At 34.1% G+C, this 11,007-nt stretch overlaps 2 pseudogenes across 1 annotated transcript; one reads left to right on the top strand and one right to left on the bottom strand.

Moving 5' to 3' along the window:
- Positions 1 to 994: 994 nt before the first annotated feature.
- LOC143557328 (putative clathrin assembly protein At4g40080) lies at positions 995 to 1,998 on the top strand (annotated as a pseudogene).
- An 823-nt stretch (positions 1,999 to 2,821) lies between these two features.
- Positions 2,822 to 10,212, bottom strand: LOC143557327 (protein DETOXIFICATION 27-like; annotated as a pseudogene). Its single transcript, XR_013139552.1, has 9 exons — positions 9,934 to 10,212; positions 5,914 to 6,455; positions 5,408 to 5,494; positions 5,235 to 5,291; positions 4,814 to 4,881; positions 3,669 to 3,854; positions 3,483 to 3,601; positions 3,309 to 3,395; positions 2,822 to 2,951 (listed from the first exon to the last, which is right to left on the bottom strand). The product of XR_013139552.1 is annotated as a protein DETOXIFICATION 27-like (transcript).
- Positions 10,213 to 11,007: the final 795 nt, after the last annotated feature.

The raw sequence follows: 11,007 nt of genomic DNA, 5'->3' as shown, positions 1-11,007 counted from the left end.
AAAAAAACATGGACACAAAAGTCGTAGGTTGACTCGAATAAACGAAAATTAATTTTTAGAGTATATGAAGAAAGAAATTAGAGGGGCTGGTGACACATTAACCCAACAACTAACAAGAGTTTTTATTATTAGAGTTATTTACGTATCTTAAAACGTTTAATAGTTATACAAAAATAACTAAGCATATATAAATAAAATTGTTTTGTTTATCACGATGCATTGTTTAAAAGTTAATAATTCTAGTTATAAGTGTTAATCCACCCAAACATAATGAAAAAATCTAAGTTGTATGTTATACCGAGGGGTAACTGCCTTTTATAAGAAAAAATAATAAACAAAAAATAGTGTTATTTTTATTTGAGGATGCCCATTAACTGCCTTTTTAATGAAAAAATCTAAGTTGTATATTATACCGAGAGGTTTTTGTTTGTAATCTCAAACGTTTGAAAGGTGGGTTTGTAGTGGCCCCACCACAACCGCTACACACAAATCATATATGCATATTATATAGTAGTGAAAGTAGGTAATGATGTGAAAGATGAGGTGAAGGTTTTTATTGGTTTATGGGTGGAGTAAAAAGTCACGTTTTTTAAATAAATTGTTAGAGTATGATATGGCGATAATGTGGAGATTTGAATTGGTTTATGGGTGTGAATACTCTTATAATATTAAAAGCCATACTAAATCAATTCTTAAACTTAATAGTTAATTATAGTCTAGGGGTCATTTTTGAACCTCCCATAATATTTTGATATTTTCTATCTAAACTTTTGTCCTTTTCTATTCTTAATTCTCCGTGTAATTGCAGTGTAACGCATTAATCGCGTTTGGACATTTAATTATCACACTTTCTCTTTAGAATCTTCAATTCATTCACATTATTCACAAATATTTATTATTATTAATTAATTTCTATACGTGTTGAATTTATCAAACTTGTCACCACTATATAATCAAACACATATAGTTATATGCATCCACAAACCATCATAAACTCAATGGGTCGATCAAAAAAACTCAAAAACCTCCATTCAATATTCAAAGACAAAGCCAAAATCATCAAAGCAAGACTCTCAATCACCAACCACACAACCTCCTCCATCCAAATAGCCGTCCTCCGCGCCACCACCCGCTCGGCCCGATCCCCACCACCACCCCACCTCATCTCTGCCCTCGTCGCTTTTAGTCACACGACGCATCACGCTGCTTTAGCATGCGTATCCACAATTATCCACCGTCTACACCACCACCACTAGCCAAACGTGTATGTAACACTCAAGTCTCATAACACTACACCACATGATCATTGGTGGTTCTTTTGTTGTTAATGAACAAGTCTTGTCAACCACGAGCTTTGGTTTTCTAAACCTCTCGAGATTCGTAGATGATACTAGCATGCAGACACGCGAGTTTTCTTTGTGGGCCCAGTGGTATGCACGTTTTTTGGAAAATAATTTGTCAACGTCCGCAATCCTAGGTTACAACCTATCGTTATCGAAATCCGAAATCGATAAAAAGAAAGAAAAATTAAAATTTTCTTTGTATATTGATTTATTTAAAGAAATTGAAGCACTAGTGTCAATAGTTGAAGAGATATGTAAAGTGCCAAAAACGTTACATTGCGAAAAAAATGATATTATTTATGAGGTAACAAGACTAGTGGGAGAAGACTACCGTATGATACAATATCATACAATGAGTTGACTCACCGAGTTGAGTGATAGGATCCACAAGCTTAGCACACACGAGTTGAACTTGTTGACTCGGTGTTTGGAACGATTGAAGGGGTGTAAGGAGAGATTGACCGAGCTGTTTTTGAATAGGCGACGAAACGAGTTATTTTGGGAGTTGGAGGCCGAGTTAATGGCTAAACTCGTGGCGTTGAGAAAAGACCGGGAGGTGAACTCGGTGAGTTGGAAGATGATCGAGTACGAACCCGAGTCAACTCAGTGGAGGAACCAACTCGTGGTGTGGTAATCGACCGTTGTGAATAATTGCACTTTGGAATATTATTCAAAAGTTGATAGGACCGTTGTGAATAATTGAAATTGGAAAAACACCTTTGGTAGCAAGTTTCTTTCATTTAAATTTTATGAGTTTTTTTTTTAATTTTATAAAAGCACTAACTTCTAGTTATTGTTATAAATTTTATTAAAATTAACTGTAAATACATATTAAATACTAACTAGTATAATGTATTTAATTCTAACTAATTTAATTTATTGTATCTAGTGCACTTCACAGTTCACAGGTGAAGTAAAAAGAAATCGAACAGTCAAACTAGAGTGAAAAAAACAACGATGACGTTGGTATAACAAGATCATAAAATCTCGAAAAAAAAAGTTATGGCCTACCACATCATCATCATGCTACTCGGTAACTTGATAATTACGGAACAATATAACACTATATCAAACTTAAGTGACTTCAGGAGAATAAGAATAATAAGAGAAACTTGGTTTTTATCAGTGATATTCATAATTTTTTTAAAAATGTTTTGTGTAGAATAAGTTTTTTTTGTTATCATTGCAACATAATTTTTAAACATTGCATATGCCTCGTTTAATATAACTTTTTAGACACTGTTGTTTCCTTGTAAACTTATAAATAAAAACATCAAATATCATTTAAAGATGAGAGAAAAATCTATACAACACGTCTATTAATATCATGTTTGTTGTCGGATAACATATATGCTAATCAAATACATGATTTTTAATGGATGGTATTTTATTAACAACTAAGTTATATAACTTCTTTCTTAATTAACATTTATGATATTAATCAGACAAAAAAGAAAAAGAAAAAAAAGGCCCCGTGAGCTATATGAAATCAGACTTGATCTTGCTTGCTTTGTATCATAATGACAAGAGTACTCTCTATGACGATAACAAACACGAACTCTAACTTGATATTGCTCGATTTACAACTCGGGAGTATGCTTCTTTTGCCTATGAACAAGTTTCATGAGTTCATAGACAACAATAGTTTATGTTAATATACTGTAACACATATTATTCCATGACAAGTACCAAAAAAAATAATCTAAATGTGATGATGATGAAGTAAAACAAGTTAAGTTAAAAATAATAATAATAATAATAATAATAATAATAATAATAATAATAATAATAATAATAATAAGTGTGTCTATAATTTACATTTTGTTTGTACTTTTTTCTTTTTTAATTTCCCTCTAAAAAATTATCAAAGCAGGCCTGCTCCACAGTTATACAACATACATAAATCCATCTATTTTATTAAATTTCAAAATGATTCATCAATGTAATTTTAATATTTTATGATACCTGTTTATTCCAGTCACATCTGATAGTTATGATGGCTAGTATAAACGTTTGAACGACCGTCCCACCCAGCATTCCGGCCCACAGACCCTGATTAAAGTACCAACAAACGAGTTAGAGTTGCAACTTAGTCCCGTTAAACACATGTCAAAATCAAACATCTTAACGATGTCAAACCTTAATGCCAAAACCCAAAAACCTTTCTAGTACAACACCAAGAGGAACTCCAACAACATAGTAGCTTGCAAGATTAACAATGGCAACATGGGATTGCCAACCACACCCAAGTGCAACTCCTACAAAAATAAAAAAACATATCAAGTAAGTTTGTCAAATAGGGCACCAAATGAATGCCTTCCTCACCTGTAAAAACCGGTTGAATACAGCTAAAAAGAACGGTGAGCGATAACAACACCGAAAGCTCGTCAACCATGCTAATCACAATGTTGTTTGATGTAAAGATCATTGCTAGTTTGTCGGGAAATACAATAATTAGTGCACAAAACAATAGACCGATAAGGATAGACGTTAGCAATGATATCTTGGTGGCTGAAGAGACGTGGATCGACTCACTGGTAGACGATCTACTTTCCTCGGGTGTGATTATACTATTTCACCGATGGTTTTTCTTAGATCTGGGTTCTTCCACCTACAAAATGAACAGCACCGTCAACTTACCCCTCAGAAAGGGACAGAGGGGTCCTCTTTGGGGTAACCCTCCGGTGTGAGAATAAGTATTTGTGGAGAAGATAATAATATGTGAGAGTAAGGAATTTAGAGTGTATTGCTTAATAGCTGAATACTCTGTGATTGTATGTTATCAGGTGATATGTGATGATCTTTCCTTGTGGAGTTGATGCTGTATTTATAGTGCTAGGGTTTCCACTGATTGGGCTCAGACCAAATTAGGGTTTTGCTGGCCTCCTCCAATTGCTCTGCGCCACGTGTCCTCTGGGACACCTGGTGCTTTCTCATTGGTTGTAATCACGTGGTAGCACATGTGTCATGCTGAGTTGTCCACCTTTCATTTGGCAGCTGTCAACATCAGCATATTCTTATTCCTTAAAAAGATACCTTCTGGAAGGTTGTCTGACGTGCACAATCAAGGTTGCCCTAATCCTGATTTGGATAAGGACGAGGTTGATTATGTGCATGTGTGATATGCGCCAATCCTGAGGATGCGCGAGGTCTTCTCTTTATTCTCACGCGCAGATGTTTCATGCGCAGATGTGATATGCGCCGCGCGCTGATGCGCCACGCGCATATGTGTGCCTGGGCATATGATGCCTGAGCATGTGTGGTGCCTGGGCATGTGATGCCTGAGCATGCGTGGTGCTTGGGCATATGATGCCTGAGCATGTGTGGTGCCTGGGCATATGATGCCTGAGCATATATGATATGCGCCATGCGCATAGGTTTTGGCTTTGTGCCTTTATAATGTCTTGATTTCAAGCCTGTTGTCTATATCTTGTGGGTTGACCCGCCTTGCTCCGTGTTGAGGCGGGTACATACCTCTTCAGTGGCAAATATTGCTCCTTTCGCATTGCCTGCTCCAAGCTCGTTCGCAACACGAACACTGTTCCCATAAAAAAATTAAAATTATGTTACAAAAATTTATCAGCAATTAGCAAAATGATTACATTTCATGATGCTACTCAAACCATGCATAAATATAATCAGGCTTTGAGTTGTCATATGTAATTCGTTTGATATGCAAGTCGTGTTTAGTTTAACTTGTTTAACTCACTTAAGAAAACCGGTCAAGTTCACGACTTGTTTAAATATGGTTTTACTTTTAGGTGTCAACCGTTTAAACCCATTTATTTAACATATTAAAACCTTATTCGAACTCATTAACAACACGTCTACGTTTTGTTTTCTCATCAATGTAACAATTATGAAAAAAGTAGTTTGGGACCATAAACGCACCCAGTCGCAGCCAAAAATCCGTATGGAATCATGATCTCTCAACCATAAGAAGTGATGCTGTAGATAAGAGAACAAAACATTGAAATAAAAATCGTGACATCACATAATTTGCAACAAAGCATGTTCCCAAACATAGGATTCTATCAAAAAAAACAACGAAAACAAAAGCAAACCATATCGAAAGCGCATCAATATCGATCTCATTGTTCCCCAAGCTTCCAGCTACGATCACCAACACTCGATAGTAAAAGCTCTCCAACCTAAAATATCATATATTGTACATTAGAGTAAATCCATTGAAGTTTAAAAAATTAAAGTGGTCAGCTATACACACATAATGTGACATCTAAATATCTAATCCCACATTATTTAAAATGGCCATCCATATGGAGGTTTAACAGCTGTTTTGACCAAATTTTTTTGAAAGTTTGACCATCTATAGTAAGTACAGACATCCATACATGGGTCAAATGACCACTAACCATTTTGAAGTTTGACCCCTAATGGTTAGAACCTGCGTCCAAATTTTGTTCAAACGATCGTTCTGACCAATAATTTTCAAAGTTTGACCTTTTTTTTGTCTAAACAGTTGTTTGATGGTGTGAAATTGAATGGGGATGGTATAGCTATAGCATGACCCATAATAAAATAGTGTACAACTTTTATGCGCATGACTTACGCAAGCATAACACTAGAAGTCACCGATAATTTAAAAAACTCCCATAATCCCGAAAACGCTGACATAGACAAACCATTCCAAGATTCAAGGCACCCACCAAATACCGCATACACGAAAAGCCCCAAAACCGACACCCACCACGACACATCAAGCACCATCGCAGCCCTAACAACACCAATCTCATACTTGTACACGAAAAACCAATTAACAAAAAGATGAAATGCGAGAGCTAAACCTGACACCCAACCAATCACCGCGGTCTTTAGCTGACACTGCAAGAATCTCACCAAAGAAAACTGAAAAACAAAGCTCATATGCATAGGAATCAACCACATTACCACGGTTCCTGCCAACTCTGCGACTGCCTCTGGTTGTCCGGTTAGTTTAAGTATCGGAGTTGCGAATATGAATAGTGGTAGCAATAAAACTGAACCTATTAGTAAGACAACCCAAGATCTTTGCAAGTATATTCCTAGCATATGATATTGTTTTGCGCCATAAGCTTGGCCGCAAAGAGTTTCTAGCGCGCTTGCCATTCCTAGCTACAGACAACAAACGTAACCAGTAAAATCTCATTCATAACAAGGTTCGTGAGCGTATGTAAGGACAAAGGTTCCTATAGCTAGGTATATGCACAAAACTGAAATAACTGATCCCAATAAAAACCCCGAGGTTTGGCTTTTATACTTTTTAGAAAACTGGTTTGGTTTGATTTCAATTTTGCATCAATCAAAATATAAAAAAAAAAAACAAATTGAACTTATAAACGATTTTAAGTAATCTATCTTACTACTCTAATAAAAGAGTACCATATTTTGCCACTTATCATGCTCTCATAACTTCCTCCTTTTTCTAACCCATATCCGTTAGATAAATCAGTTAAATTTAATTATGCATTTAATATATTAGCAATTATATTGTATTAACTTTTAAGATTGTAAATTTTAAGTGTCGAATTTGACTTAATAACTGTTCAAAAGTCAAAGCAATATTAACGACTAAAAATATTAATCTTTTAAAATAAAGTTTATCTGTTTTAATTAAAATCTAGATTTGTTCTGTTTGAAATTTTTTTCTATGGGGATTTAACTTTATGGAATTTTTTCTATTCAATTATTTTTCACTAATGCTTGGATTTCAACTTTAATAATTTTCAAAAGAAATGATCTTTTATTTTCGTCAATAGCTCCTATCCTTAGTTTGCTAATTGTCTAAAAGAATTGTAAGCCAACACTTTTTAATTGATATTTTAAACTTTACATGGCCAATCAATACTTTTTAATAAAGAATTATTTTCAATTATCAATTTATATTTTGATTTGTTTAGTCTTACTTAAATTTGTTTATTTAATTCATTCAATAGCATCAAGAATCTGACTCCATTACTGTTTGTGCGTCCGTGGACACATTTAGTGTAAATGTATGTCACTTTTCATTTTAAATTATTTTCCTTTATTATACAACAACAATAAATTATTAAACAACATTTGCAATTTACCGCTTCCTTTTTAAAATAGTGGTCGACACATTTGTTACTAGAGGTGCACAGTCCGGTTTTCGGTTTAAACCCATTTCGGTTTAAACCCGAGCAATTCATTGAACGTCCGATTCTTTACAGTTTAAAGGCCTATATTTTGTAAAGAAGTTTTGACAGATTGTATATATCATCTTCTTTTTTTATAATCTTGAAAAACTGTCAACCAATGCATTACCAAGAATCTTTTACTTACCATATGCTACCAATAGATTTGGGTCTTCATGTACGTCAATCAACACTTACGTCAATTGATATTATCCGATCAGTGTTGGTATCTATGTATTGATATTGCCATTACGACTGGAACTAATTACCGTATATTGATTTCCAATTGATATTTCCTATTTTCCTTTCAATAAATTGATTTTCAAATTTCAACCGGGCATTACATTAAATGGTTAATGAGCTATAAATGGATATGATATGTGAGCTATAAATTAGTTTTGAAGCTGACGTATATAGACAGACGGGTTTTAAACCGGTTTAAACCTATTTTTGACTAACCGGTTCCAAAATTTCTTTCTTAGTGTAACATAAGCAATTGTTACTATCATTATTATAATTACGATCATATTTTCCTTTACAATAAATTGATTTTTCAATGGGGCATTACATGGAATGGTCAATGAGCTATAAATGGATATGATATGTGAACTAAAAAAATTAGTTTTGAGCTACAAACGGGTTTTAAACCGGATGAAACATGTTTTTTTCTAACCGGTTCCAAAATATCGGGTTCAAACCGATTTTAGCTAAAAAAAAACTTCAAACCGGTCCTAACCTGGTGGCTTATAACTAAAAACCGGTTTTTGTAATGTCGGGTTCAAACCGGTTCGGTTACGGTTCAGTTTTCGAAACGGTTTGTATGCCCATCTGTATTTGTTACGGCATCTTTTTTGTTATTATTTTAATAGGATGTTATGTCGATGACCGATAACAATCTCAAAGCAGTGGAAAAAAATACAAGAAAGAACATCGCATACAACAATGAGAAGACTTCTCCGACCTGTTCAACTCCCACTTTAAAAAGGAATCTCATTGATGTGGATCATCCCCCGACTCAGTCTACAACCAAATCTCATTCGGGGACAACATGATGAAGAAAATGACAAGCCCAAGCTCTTGATTCCCAAAATGAAAAAATAAGAAAAACCTTCTCATTTAAACACTTTTTAAAAACATTTTTTATTTCTTCATACCGTCTGCTTTGAATTTTGATTACTTACTCGCGTTGGGTTTTTAATTTATGCACGCACTATTTGAAATTTACAATTCTTGTGGTTTATGTTTTAATTATTGCATGCTTTAATTCTTATGGCTTATATTTTTATTATTACTTTTTAAAATGTTACTATTAATAATCGCTTTAAGATTGTTAACATTGAACGACATGTTTTTAAGCTTTAATCAAACTTTAAGAATTCGTTGAAAATAAATAGTAATATTATGTCTTACCATTAACAATCGCTTATGTTACACTAACATGGATTTTAATTTCCGACTTTAAAATAAATATGAAAATTTCATACATGCAAATATAGTTATTTTATTTTTCAAAATAAGTTAAATAATTAAAAGATGCTTTACACTTACTATTGCAAATTACTTATTATTTATTTAATTTTTCTTTTGCTTTTGTAGTCGGAAATTCAAGAAGACTTTTAGCTAAAGTAGCCCTATAATTTTTAAAATTTGAATAATCATTAACAAATAACATCCATTTTTAAATTTATGGTTTTATTAATTCTCTGTGTAATACACGGGTCTCAAACTAGTAAGAAATAAATAAATGGTGTGACTCGAAAATATTACTTTGGATTCAAATGTGTAATAACTTATCGATCATTAATTGAAAAAAAAGAAATAAAAAAAGCCTAAGTTCTTTATTTTGGCCTATTCATGAAAACGTGGGAAATAATACCAATTTATAAAAAAATGAGAACGTAAGAAACAATACCAATCTACATAAACAATGATTTATAATAACAAAGAAAAAAACGTAAAAATTACAACAAATGAATCAAAATCAAGAACAAAATAATAACAGCAAATACCAGCAAAAGAAAAATATCTAATAATAAAAACAAAATATAAATCAGCAAATACTTATAACGTCTAATAATCGAAAATTAGCAAATACGAACAAATAATATCAGCAAACACCTATAAAAGTAAACCTAATAATAACAGCAAATTAGTTCTCACTGTTTTTATGTTAAGAATAAAATGTATTTGATCCTGTTTATAGCGGAACCCATTGTGAAAAATGAAAATTACCAAAACCAAAATTTCATTATTGGTTCGATATAAGCCCGCACCAACCTATGCAGTCTTTCTATCTTCCTACCTTCCTTACTTTCCTCTATCTCATAAGTCAGAAGAGAAGATAAAAAGATTGCAACAAAAGGGAAGCTCAATAAAGATACTTATTTTTTTTTTATTAAAAAGGATTATTTTGATAAAAGTAAATTTATTTGAATTACCAAGAAGCCAAAGGTGATGGAGGTGATGACGGTGGTGGCGATGGAGATGGCAGCGAGGTCAGTGTCACTAAGGTGCCCCGCGAACGATTGTGTAATTACAGCAAGGGAGTATAGAGAAAGCCGAGAGAAGCTTGAAGGACCCGCGATTTTCCAAATCTTTTTCGATTCTACCCATGTTCGTTTGATTAATGAATCGTCTAGGTTTGAATAATATTGTCGTTCGTCGTTGTGGTCGGAGATTGGTGCTAAGAGAGGCTGGTGGTGGTTATGTTCTTCCATTTCAATTCTCTACAACATGAGTTTGAGGATGTCATGTCTTTATATTCTATGGCTAAGTGAGAAGCACATGGTGGTTGGTCATTTGAATATTATGGCAACTAATGAAACCATCCACACATGTTGGATTATAAATCTATGTTATGTCTCTTTCGTATGCATCATTTATTTGCTTTAAATGGTTTTTGTAAATCTTCGAATGGTTAAAAAAAGACCACTAATCTCGTTAAAAGTTTAAAACTCATGAAAATGATTTGACAGCGTTATAACCTGACAAATGCCGTGACCAGGCTAAGAAGGTGTCGTCTGCAAAAGGTAAGGCTCTTTCGTATCCTACACACTAGAAGATAGGCTCCTTTGGAGCCAACCCAATCAGGCACCATATTTCCCAACATGCGGAGAAACAAGCAATTAAGCTCCTAGCCTAACAAGACGTCGTTTGAGGCTTACCTTCTGCAGACAACACCTTCTGAGTCTCATTGTTCTCTTTAGGCTTCTTTGTAGCCCAAGTCCGGCTCATGTCAAACTGTGTTGCTGTAAGTGGCGAAGGATCATTAGGGTCAGGGGTGGCCCTGGCCCCCCTTATTTTTTGCGTAGCAGTGTGAATTTACTTGTTTTTCGACCGAATCTTTTTATATGTAGTGTAAATTTGCCCATTTGTGAACGAAAAATTGAGCCCCCCCCCCCCCCCCCCCCAAAAAAAAAAAACCCACCACTCTTTTATGATTTAAAAAAAATACATTTTGAGCCTAGCTCTCTCGGCCCTCACGTTCAAGCTTCGCCACTGGTCGCTGTCAA

This window comes from Bidens hawaiensis, unplaced genomic scaffold, assembly GCF_021521415.1.
Source record: "Bidens hawaiensis isolate Kalapana, Puna unplaced genomic scaffold, B.hawaiensis_p1.1 tig00018902_1, whole genome shotgun sequence".
Classification (NCBI taxonomy): Eukaryota; Viridiplantae; Streptophyta; class Magnoliopsida; order Asterales; family Asteraceae; genus Bidens; species Bidens hawaiensis.
Note: the sequence above shows the minus strand (reverse complement) of the source record. Positions and strands in the feature narration are given on the sequence as shown.